Source organism: Erpetoichthys calabaricus, chromosome 7 (assembly GCF_900747795.2).
Source record: "Erpetoichthys calabaricus chromosome 7, fErpCal1.3, whole genome shotgun sequence".
Taxonomy (NCBI): Eukaryota; Metazoa; Chordata; class Cladistia; order Polypteriformes; family Polypteridae; genus Erpetoichthys; species Erpetoichthys calabaricus.
In genome coordinates this window covers 150,122,850-150,135,166 of record NC_041400.2, presented here as the reverse complement: position 1 = coordinate 150,135,166, position 12,317 = coordinate 150,122,850, and the positions used below count along the sequence as shown (strand labels likewise).

General features: G+C 35.2%; 1 protein-coding gene across 1 annotated transcript in view; it reads right to left on the bottom strand.

Annotated features, from left to right (window-relative positions):
• The window catches only part of kank1a (KN motif and ankyrin repeat domains 1a), a 196,545-nt gene that overhangs the window by 99,110 nt on the left and 85,118 nt on the right, over window positions 1–12,317 (bottom strand). The window contains 1 exon segment of the mRNA XM_051929544.1: window positions 1,504–1,571. The gene's annotated coding sequence lies outside the window, so the exon portion shown is untranslated.

Below are 12,317 nucleotides of genomic sequence, written 5' to 3'. Positions count from 1 at the left end.
TAGATTAAAGCTGCCGATTAACTACACATACTTCATCTCTGTTGTTAGTCATTAGCACAAAAACCATAACAACTAATATCCATCCATCCATTTTCCAACCCGCTGAATCCGAACACAGGGTCACGGGGGTCTGCTGGAGCCAATCCCAGCCAACACAGGGCACAAGGCAGGAAACAATCCTGGGCAGGGTGCCAACCCACCGCAGGACACACACAAACACACCCACACACCAAGCACACACTAGGGCCAATTTAGAATCGCCAATCCACCTAACCTGCATGTCTTTGGACTGTGGGAGGAAACCGGAGCCCCCGGAGGAAACCCACACAGACACGGGGAGAACATGCAAACTCCACGCAGGGAGGACCCGGGAATCGAACCCAGGTCCCCAGATCTCCCAACTGCGAGGCAGCAGCGCTACCCACTGCGCCACCGTGCCGCCCCTAACAACTAATATGATAGTTACAATTTATTACCAGCCCTCACCCATTCCGTTTCACTTCTCGGTACTCTAATGTGGCACTTGGTGCCACTGCCAAGTTGTTTTGCCTGCCTAAAGAAAAGTCATCTCAGATGGAGGATAACAGGAATAGTCAGGCAGAGGGGTCCCTTCATCGGATTGGTTGGCCCAGCGCTGACTCAGCTGTGGAATGGCCAATAGGGGGAGACCGCTTGATGGCCGAGGTCTCCAGGACACTGAACAAATCCACAGCCTATTATGTGATATCATCTACTGTTGAATTCTGCTCTGTAATTGTAATATTACTATTGTATTGAGGATTACTTGTGTTCTGTTTTGTGTATTGTACTTTCTACTTTTTTTGACACCCACTGCATGCCCAACCTACCTACAAGTGTTTTTTTTTTTTTTATTTATACTTCATGTTCAGAAAGCGTACGCGCCTGCATCATGGCTGCCATGCGTTCATTTGGCGCGTCCTCTGAGCAGGTCCTCAGAAATTAACACTTCGCGTGCACGAGTTGCAGTACCAGCAAAAAGTCAGGGGGCGCAGTGTGCTAAAAGTTGGAATGTGACGTCAGAGTCTCTAGTTACTATCTACATGTGACAGAAAGTCACTTTACGAATCCTACGAGATCAATGTGCGCGCTTCGATGTTTGAAACACCATCACTGCCTTGCGCAGCTACACCAAATTAAACTGCAGTGCCCACATTCTTAAGTGATGGAGAGTGGTAGTGCTGCTGCCTTGCACCAAGGATATCATGGGTTCACATCCCAGGTCCCCCCTGTGTGGGAAGAGCTTTGAGTAGTGAGAAAAGCACTATATAAATGTAAGAAATCACTATTAAAGAACCCTATGTTGCACAGCTTCTGGCTACTTTAAAAATGTTAGGTAGGTATTTCAAACATACTGGATAGCAAGGCAAGCTCACAAGGTCACTCAAACAGTCTGTGGAGACAAGATAAAAGTCTAATTTCGATATACTGGGTTCAGTGTTGCAGCAATATGACAACTTGTCATATCAACAAAAAGTTACTTACAGCTGTGGTCTCTTTTCTGAAATCATTCAAAGATGTGATGTCTGATTTATAACCCAATATTGCAATGTCTAAAAGAACATGTCAACAAACTGTTCAGCATCTATTCCTATCCACATGCTCTACAAAGTTGCAGCATTTCTCAGCCCAAAGCTTATTTTTGTGATCAACTTTTTATTAAGTAAAGACAAAATAATAGGATATAATCAATAAATGGACATAACATACAAAAGGAACCCAAAGCTTCTATTTCTGTATCTTTAAGAGGTTCATAAAGGCACAGGAACAAGAAGAGATTTGTAATTATCACACCTTAATGCAGCTGCACTAAATCAAAGAGTGACAACTGGGCCAAAGAGGTGGAAGCTTCACACACCTTGTACACGATCATGTTAAACAGGCTTATCAACAGGACTTTTTTCCCTTAATGGTGCGGGACAAATGAGGCCAAGTGTATGCGGGAGTGGGCAGGGATGGGATGGAGTACTGCAGGAGTGGGCATGTGCTTAGGGGTAAACTTAGTCCACCCAGATAAGGAACACAGGGAGCCAGTGATAACTGCAGCAGCACTGGGTGAAGGACAAGAAGCAAATGTGTTTGACTGTATTCCACCTGTTTGCAGGGCTCAGTCACACAGCCAATCAGAATGGTGTGTGCTATGTGCAGTCCAGTAACCAAAACATATTCATAAAGTGTCAATTTAGTTTATATCCAGTTATTTGCTATAGATATTAAGTTAAAACAGTGTGATCGGGTGGCGCACTTCCTTTTCAAACACAAATCTTCAGGGGCTCACATTGAGAACAGAAAAAGGGATGGATGCTATTTACAAACTTACTGTTTTGTGTTAGAATCTTTGTTAATCATCAAGTTTTTCATACTTTATAGAAAACTATTAAATATACCTAAAGGAAACAAGTAATATTTAGAACAACAGATAATTTAAAAGAAAAATAATCTTGCAATTAAAATTTCTATTCAAACAGCAGCCATTATAAAAAGGAAAATGTTAATACATAAACTACTCTTTGAATAATACCAAAATACACTACCAGCAAATGTACCTTTCTTGCATATTATACTACTTGGATGACTGTGCATCTATAGCATTTTGAAATTAACACTAGCCATAAAAATATAGAATATTAGAAAATATATATATCTTATTGTACGTCTGTGTATACTTTTTGCACAGATGCACCCTACCGTAATCCTAGACATTAAATAAAAAATATATTTTATATGTATGTTTTTTGTATTATGAATAAATTATTAGATTCTGGTTCACTACAACCCTAAAACTGAATTATCAAAAGTACAGTAAATGAATGGATGACTAAACTAACATGAAAAAGCTTAAGTGTTAGTTACACTGCCCTCTAGTGTATAAAGCTATGGTTGACCAATTTATTTAGCCAGAAAGCAATCCATCCATTTTAAATTCAGCAAGAAGTTTTAATCGCTAATGACTTGTAGAAAGTACAAGAGTACTTTTATGGTTAAGAAGCACTTTAATGAAGAAAATAAATCTAGGCCTCATACTGTACATAGTTTATATTGATTCAATTACAACTGGCTACATCTGAGAGCACACATAAAGTACTGTATTTCTGGACAATTAGATCAACTTAAGCTTGTGTTCTCTTGGTATTTAAAAAAAAATACACACATCAATATTTATAAAACTAAAGCAAATTAATACATATAAAACTAACATTAATACACAACAAAATTGTCCACATTGTACTTTAAATCTTTACACTTCTGGAAGTATTGTTATTATAGTACTAACACAGTAATAAAATATTCTGCTGTGAGGAAAACAAACAAGTAATGTGCTTTAATGAATAAAACTTCCTTTCTATTGGTGTAATCATTCTAAGATTATGCCTAAATATGAGGACCCTCTCTTTCTGTGTGTTGGATCTTGTGTTGTAACTTTAAAATGTTGTAATCAGATCATTTTTTTTCAATTCAAGTTTGTCTTCACTTTGCCAAATGACACACATATCAATATATTCCAAAAGCAATGTTGGTTTTGATATTGCAAAACAGCCACATCCACGAATAGTCTGTCATAAATAAACACCATCACATCATTATCACATCAAAATCTAAATCTCTCTACCACACCATGCCAAAGCATACAATATAGTGGGACATTACTCACCAATATTAGTCTATAAACTTTTTTTTGTACATAATTGAGGAATATTTGGAGAAATGAACACTGGTCATAGAGGGACAAATCTTTGACATGTCAAATTCTTTCTTGCTACAACAACTTTTCCCTGGTGCTTCATGAGAATGGGGCTAAAATAGGTTAATTACATTCTAAAGGATATGAAGATGTGTGTATCTTTACTTTGAAAGATGGAACTGAAATTCATAAAGAAAATGTGTCCTAGGCTGTGTAATGTTTGACTTTTTTTTTTTTAAAGTGTATGCAAGAACTAAACCCCAAAAAAGACAGAAATGCTACCGAAATGTCTTTAAGCAGCAAAAAACTGGAAACAGGTCAACAATTATGCTTTTTTATTAGTATTTTAGCATATTTACTCAAAAAGTTGTTTAATCTTGACACTCCACTAACAGTCAAAGGTTATTGTAATCTTATTTGATACAATTTTATTCTTATTTAATCTTATCTTGTTATGAATTATTTACTACAAAACAATCAATTAAAAAAACATTAACTAAGTGATAAAAATAGATTGTGAACCAATCCACCATACAATCTAAACATTATATCCCAATCATACAGATCTGTGAGCATCTAAGCAAATATGAATATATTATTCATAACACTACATCTTATATTATTGAGCATCTTTAACAGGAATGCATTCCATTGACATTTTGTCTCATTAAGAGTAAACCAGGGAGAGCCAATGCTTTCAATTTGTTTTATTTTTTAATGGATTGAGAAAAACATTTAAAATAGTTTGATAATTTTATTCCAAATCAGGAAATACCCATCGTTAAGGGTTTGATTACTAAGTTAGTGAAAAGAACAACTAAAAACACTGGTCCAAATATATTATTTTACAAACTCTTATAAAAGAAGTGAGGTTTTCCATTAACATTGTGGATGTGATTGCGGATATGAAAAGACATAAAATATCAAGTGCAAATTCAATCAGGACTTTATTATGCTCTTGTCCACTCAAAACAAGAAACACAGTGTCCTTAACAGTATAGACAGCAATATTATAAACATTATTGGTTGAAACTAATAATAAATAGAATGTTTTGGTTTTTTTTAAATACTTTACTACAAGTAAAACAAAGAATGTAGTTTTCCAGACAAGAAAAATAGCTTGGAACAAAATTAATAAAGAAAAAGAAGAATTCACAATGCAAAGAGAAAAAATATCTTTAGGAACAGAAGTTATAGCAACAGTAAAGTCAAGGGGCATATATACACTACGGCTGCATCTGAATCTTTATATTCTATTAAATTAGGAATATTTTGTTTGCTGTACAGTTCCATGCAAAAGTTTTGACACCCCTGGTCAACTAACATATTTCGTTGATTTTTGAAACAAAAGTAGTAAACAAACTTAAACAATGGCATTTTTTATGAAAATATTAATGCAAATAATTTGCTGAACTGAGAACAATTAAAATGAAGTAAATAAATGTGACATTTGCAAAAGTTTGGGCACTCCACTAAGCCAGTATTTGGTAACACCCACCATCTTTGGCAAAATTCCCACTTGCAAATATTTTAGTACCAGTCCGTGAGTGTTTGAAAATGTTCCTTCCTTGCACTTCATTTTCTAGTTGTGAGAGATTCTTTGACTGTCTTGCATACACCGCATTTTAACAATTAACCCACATATTTTCAATGATGTTCAAGTCTGGGGACTGTGATGGCCATTCCAAAACCATCACTCTGTGCTTCTTAAGGTATTTCACAGTAAATTTGAGTTTTGGATTGTCTTGATGGAGAAGCCAACTTTTTGCAGCTTATTTCATGACTGACTGACTTTCTCCTTGAGGATTTGTTGATATTTAGAGGAATCCATTTCTACCATTTCTATTGTTTTCACACAATGATTCCTTTTCAGTAGCTGCCAAAAACCAAAGTGCAACAGATCCGCCACCACACGTAACGGTTGGCAAGGTGTTCTTTTCTTCAAATACTGCTCCTTACTTCACTAAGCCAACCTTTAGTGAATGTGGCTAAAGAGTTTGTTTTACATACTTAAGACATTAGGTTACCTTTCTGATTGATATTCCATAAAGGTAGAGTAGTGCATCATCACTCCTTTCTCAGCTAAACCTTACCTCCAAGTCCCTTGCAGTCATATGGGGGTTTTGCTTTGCCTTTTTGCACAGTACAGGAATTCTGTCAGTGTTCATGGTGTTCCAGATTTTGTCTTGACCTACACAGTTCACTTTAACTGCCATGGAATTGAAATTTGGGACTGTAGAAACTGCTTCCTGGAAGTGCTTTGATAAACTCCCACTTCTTTATGGGCATCAGTTAGTTTAATTTTCAAATCCTCAGTCAGCTGCTTAGGAGAGTGAATGTTTGTTAAGAGTCAAACAATTTATTAGACACCTGAATGTTTTAGTTCAAAGAAATTGAAACTGTACATTTATTGTTCATGTGCATTAAAATGCTACAATTTTTTTTTTTAATTTGTTTGCCGTTTTAAGTTTTATTTCCTATTTTTCACTTCAAATTTCAGCAAAATATGTAATTTGACAAGGGGTGTCCAAACATTCGCATGGAATTGTATATCCTGATCCACAATGAAATAAAGCAAGACAGAAGCCTACCAATGGCTTGTTTAATTCAAACCAATGCAGGTGAATGCACTATAATGCACAAGAGTTTTTAAGGACGTGATTTAGTATGGGGTTCTGATCAGTCCCTGATGGAACTGTGATGACACCATATTAGACTAATCCAAACACTTACTACACCTCTTGAGAAGGTAGGGAGTTTGTTACGTAAATACGACAAATAAAACATATGGTAAAAGACAGCAAAGTCAATGTCAATTAGTTACTCAATGGAAGAAGAGTCCTTAGATATGACAAAAAAATTGGCATTTAGGGCCATTATTTAAATTTTATAATACAGAAGGTGCCCTGAAATGATCTAAAATGAGAATCCAAGGATATGCCCCAGAAAAATAAACATTCTCCAAGACCTAGCAAGTGCAAATCAATGTGTTAATTTTCCATCTGAACAAACAGCATTATCACAGCACTTCCTGTCACATGGCATTTTCTATGGATACGTGTCAATAACTATTTACAAGTTAAATACAAAATAATTTTAGCAACAATTTTCATATATAATAGTAAGTTATTTTCACCCAATGACTCAAAAAAGAACTCTTAATAAGCAATCAAACATGGAAATTTGGACCATGGCAACTTTAAACAAGTACCTTATAACAATTGTAATTGTACAAAACAATAATTAAAGCTAACATACTACAGAATTATAAAATGAAAACCCAAATGATTCAAACTCTCTCAATTAAATACTAAAACATGAAATGAAGTTTCAGATTTTCACTATAAATCTGATGTACTGTATATTAGATTGAGCACAGAACATTATACTGCGTTGCAAATGATAGAGGCATTTTGTTTTTAAATATATACAATATACAAAACTATTCACACTAGAGCTACTACATTTTCCAGAGCAAAAACTGCAATATCATGCACAGCTCATGAATAGAAATAATGACACAAATCATGCCTTTTTCAACCTATGTGCCTTATAAAGGGGAAGTGTTTTGGGAAATCACAGTAAACATTTTTTTTTTTTTTTTAAATGCACTAAGTAAGATAAAAGACTAAAAGATTAACAACAGTCTGAGGAATTCTGAGGTAAACATTGATGTCAGCATTCATTACAAAGCTCTTTTTCAATTAGCAAAGTATTGAAAAGCCAGCAAACAAATAAGCCTTTGTGGTTTTACTTTGTAGATGTATAAAGTGTAAAAATTCTGTTTACTTGTTTAAGTACTTTCCAGATCATTAAAAGAAAGAAGAAAGACTACTGTGATATTTCAGTGGCTTTGCTGAAACTGTTACCAGCAATGGATTGATTGATTGATTTTGTGTGTGTGTGTGTGTGTGTGTGTGTGGGTGTGCGCGTGTGCGTGTGTGTGTGCGCGTGTGCGTGTGCGCGTGTGCATGTGTCCAGCTTGCCCCTTTTAAATCGATAATGCATACACCTGTACAAGTCTGTATTATGTCATTATTACTATATTGTATGAAGTTTAAGTTGGTTATTCTATTTGAATGACTGTATGAAAAATTGAAAAATCTGGTTGGTTGGATATACTAATTACTGGGACATTTACTCTTCAGGGTTTTTTTATGCTTTCAAGAAAAAAATGGCTTTATTAAAAACTAAGTTTCCTTTTTTTTCTGTTTTATATCATAATACAAAAAAATCAAGACAAATTAATACATAGACATTTTCCCAAAATTGCTTTGCGTCTATTACACTTGTCAACCTGCAAATTACAGTTTTCATGAAAATGATTTGTATTCTTTAAATCAAGTTTTATATAGCCAAATCTCAATTTCAAAACTATCAGTGAACTAAAGTTATTCTAAAACAATACAAAAAATAATCCCTTATTTCAGATCTCTTTAGGATATCTGCAAAATAAGCAAGAAAAGAAAATGGAAATTTAACAAACATCTTTTTATTTTTTTCCTTAAGTTCAGCATAACCTAGAACCACAAAAAATCAACCTACTTCAGAATAAAAAGGGATTTAAAATTTGTTACATTTCTCATCTCTTATACTATAATCGTAAACAGATACAGTATAACATGTAATGTTAAAGCATTTTCTATACACAAGGTATATTAATTTGCATCATCACCCTTGTCTCGGATCTTCATTAACGATCCTACAGGGCCACAGCGCCTGCAAGTTTTGTTCCAACGACCAGTTTCCTAATTAGAAGACATTCCTTGGTGATGATGAATCTTGGTACAGTAGTCAACAATACGGCATATTAGTGCATTCATTCATTCATGACAAATTTTAACCGCACTGTACATTTACTTTTCTGAGAGTATTATCCATATGCTTTGTGAACTGGAACAAATTTGCACTTCATGATCTTCCCTTTTCTCCCTCACTTATTTATAAACAATTTATTAACAGATACTTCATGACACATTGACAATTGTAAATGGAACTAAGTTAGCTGTAAAGCTAGTAGTTTTTGTTATCTGCCTTTCATTATTAACTATTTAGTTAACTAAAATAAAGTCCAAAAAACATACTCCTTTAGCAGCAAATAAATTTGTTCCAAATTAAGAAATTAGTTGAAGTGAAAACCTGCAGCCACTGTGGCCATTTGGCCCTGTGAGAGAAGATACAAAGCCCTAGACTAACAATGGATATTAGCTTGTCTCCATGCTTTTCATTCATTGTAGCAGTACACATTGGAACCCCTTCACCTCATATGATAGCCACTTCAATTTCATATTACAATGCTCAGACAACAGATGGCAAAGAATGAGACTTTACAAACCACATTTATAATATAAACATGGGAGTGTCTATCTTATGTACTAAAGTATGTTTACATTTTTGTTAGATTTGTTCTTAAATCACAACATGTATTTCAGTACATTAAAAATGAGTTCCAATGCCACACTGTTCAGTTGTCAAATCAAAAATAAAAAAAGCCTTTAGTCTCACTGCAATAAAAGTTAAATTTTATATTTTTTAAAATCATTGTTTATTTGAATACAAAGGAGGCTCAAAACAAAAAAGAAACAGGTTTTTATTACTTAATAGATGTAATCCTTCTCTATTCTTAGAAAAACCATTGTTCTACTTATATCAGAAAATGAAAGCTGAGAAACCAACTCAGATTTGAGCTTTAAATCCCATTCTAATACTCTCTGGTGCAACAGTGTTTCCTCCATATATACTCATTATCATTTGCTAATCTCAATAAATAATTAGAAAAGCTCTGTCAGTATGCAGACCCCAGTAAGGAAAATTGATATAAGTGGATTTTACCGCTTGTATAAGTCTCCATTATGAAGAAATAGAAAACAGTGAGGTTAGAACATTGGAACTTTAGAGCAATCTAGACGAGAACAGACCATTCAGCCCAACAAATCTTGCCAGTCACACCTACTTAATTCTTCTAAAAAACATCAAGTTTAGTTTTGAAAGTCCCTAAAATTCTACTGTCTACCACACTACTTGGTAGCTTATTCCATGAGTCTATGGTTCTCCGTGTAAAGAAAAACGTACTAATATTTGTGTGAAATTTCCCCTTAACAAGATTACAATTGTGACCCTGTGTTTTTGATAAACTCATTTTCAAATAACAGCCTCGATCCACAGTACTAATTATATCCATATCTTTTAATCTCTCCTCATAAGCCCTCACGAGGGGTTGAGTGGTGGCTCTGAGGCTAAGGATCTGCGCTGGTATCCTGAAGGTTGCCGGTTTGAATCCCCGTCACTGCCAAAAGAGATGCTATTCTGCTGGGCCCTTGAGCAAGGCCCTTAACCTTAATTGCTCCAGGGGCGCTGTACAATGGCTGACCCTGCGCTCTGATCCCAAGGGGTATGCGAAAAACCAAGTAATTTCCTTCGGGATTAATAAAGTATAAAAAATAAATAAAATAAAATAATTCATCCCCTATAGCCCTAGAATCTGCCTAGTTGCTCTTCTCTGGACTTTTCCTATCTCTGCTATCTCCTTTTTGTAGCCTAGAGATCAAAACTGTATGCAGTGCACAAGATGAGGCCTCACCAGTGCATTATAAAGCTTGAGCATAACCTTCTTGGACTTGTACTCTACACATCATGCTATATAACACAGCGTTCTGTTAGCCTCTCTTAATAGCTTCTGGACACAGTCTGGAAGTTTATAGTGTTTTAGCCCACTATGACTCCTAAATCCTTCTTATAAGATGTACTTTTGGTTTTCAAACTTCCCATTGAGTATTCAAACCTAACATTTTTACTTTGTACATGTCAGTAAAATTAAAAGTATTACATTAAATTTCATCAGCCACAAATCTGCCCAAGCCTGCATGTTGTCCAAGTCCCTCTATAATGATTCAGTAGATTCTAGATTATCTGCTAATCCACCAAATTTGGTATCATCTGCAAACTTAAAACAGTTTGTTACTTATGGATCCAATCCAAATCATTTATATATATTAAAAACAGCAGCGGCCCTAGCACTGACCCCATGTGGAACACCATTTTTAGCTTTACTGATAAAGACCCTCTTCACCATAACCCTTTGGTTCCTGTGTCTGAGCCAATCTTGCACCCATCTACAAACAACCCCGAATTCCCACTTTTTACTTTGATGCCCAACATCTCATGTGACACCTCATCAAATTCTTTCTGAAAGTCAAGATAATAATATATAGTTCACTTTGATCATGTCCTGTTGTTGCTTCCTCATAGAATTCCAGCATGTTGGTAAAATGACCTCCCCATTCTGATTATTAAGTAAAGCTCCTGTTCTTGCAATGTGTTGCTCAATCTTATCCTTATAGTTGCTTGGACCTGCCTGATCACATATTTGCCATTTCCTTCAGAATTTCCCCAGTACAGTACACAGTGACTTCCTAAAAACATTTCCTTAAAAACTTGAGGGGAATGTTATCTGGTCCTGGTGATTTATTTGATTTCAATCTATTTAATCTAAGCAGTACTTCTCCCTCTACAATTTCCAAATTCCTCAGTACCTCATCAATACTCCCATTTACCACTGGTAGGTTATCTACTTCCTCACATGTAAAGGCAACGAAAAAAGCAAGTTTAGAGCAGTAACAACATTTATTTATATAGCACACTTTCATACAAAAAAGTAGCTCAAAGTGCTTTACATAATGATGCATCTGCATCTGGTCTGTATTTTTAATTCCCCTTTACTATTGCTTATACACTTCACCTTTTCCTTGACTGTTCTTTTGCTACTAAAATACTGAAAGAATATCTTTGGGCCATCTTTCACCATATTTGCTATGTTCCTCTCTTAACAGCCTTTTAGACTCCCTAATTTACTTCTTAATGGTTGCCCTCATGCTCTCATACACCCTACGATTCACATTAGTTTTTATCTTATAAAACTTATATAGCTGTTTTTTGCAGCTTTTTTTGCTTTTAAACTCTTTATTGACCCACTGTGGAGTTTACATTTCCTACTAATTCCAAAACTAGGCATATACCTGTCCTTCGTTATATGTAAAACATTTGTAAACCTGCTCCACTACTCCTCAACTGTCTCCACACTTAAACGCTTATCCCATTTTAACCTTCTTGGACTTTGTTACCTCTACACCCTCAATTCTATCCTGATTATTACAAAAATACTAAATCTAGACAGGCTTCCCCCAGTGTTGGTGCTTTAATATAAAAAAACAGTCACTGATTACTTCAAAAAACTGTAAACTTGCCTTTTTAATATTACTAAAACGGTGTGCATTTAAATTACAGTCTGCATTGGGCAGTCAACAACACAATCCTAAAATAAGACCTCTTTCCATAATGCTTTTTAGGCGAAGGAACATGTCCTCACTAAGGTGGGGCACATCATCCAGACTTGGATTTAAATTCTGCTTGACATCAATAGCAGCCCCACCTCCTTTTCTGTTCTGCCTTTTCCAAACAAAAAACAAAAAAAACAAAAAAACAAAAGACAACGTGTATCCCTTTATGTTACACTCCTCCCCATCTTTGTTATTATATCAATAACAAAAACCTGGCTAAATATCATAATTATGCTCTGCTACATACAAGCCCAAGTCACTTATCTTATTTCTGACACAGG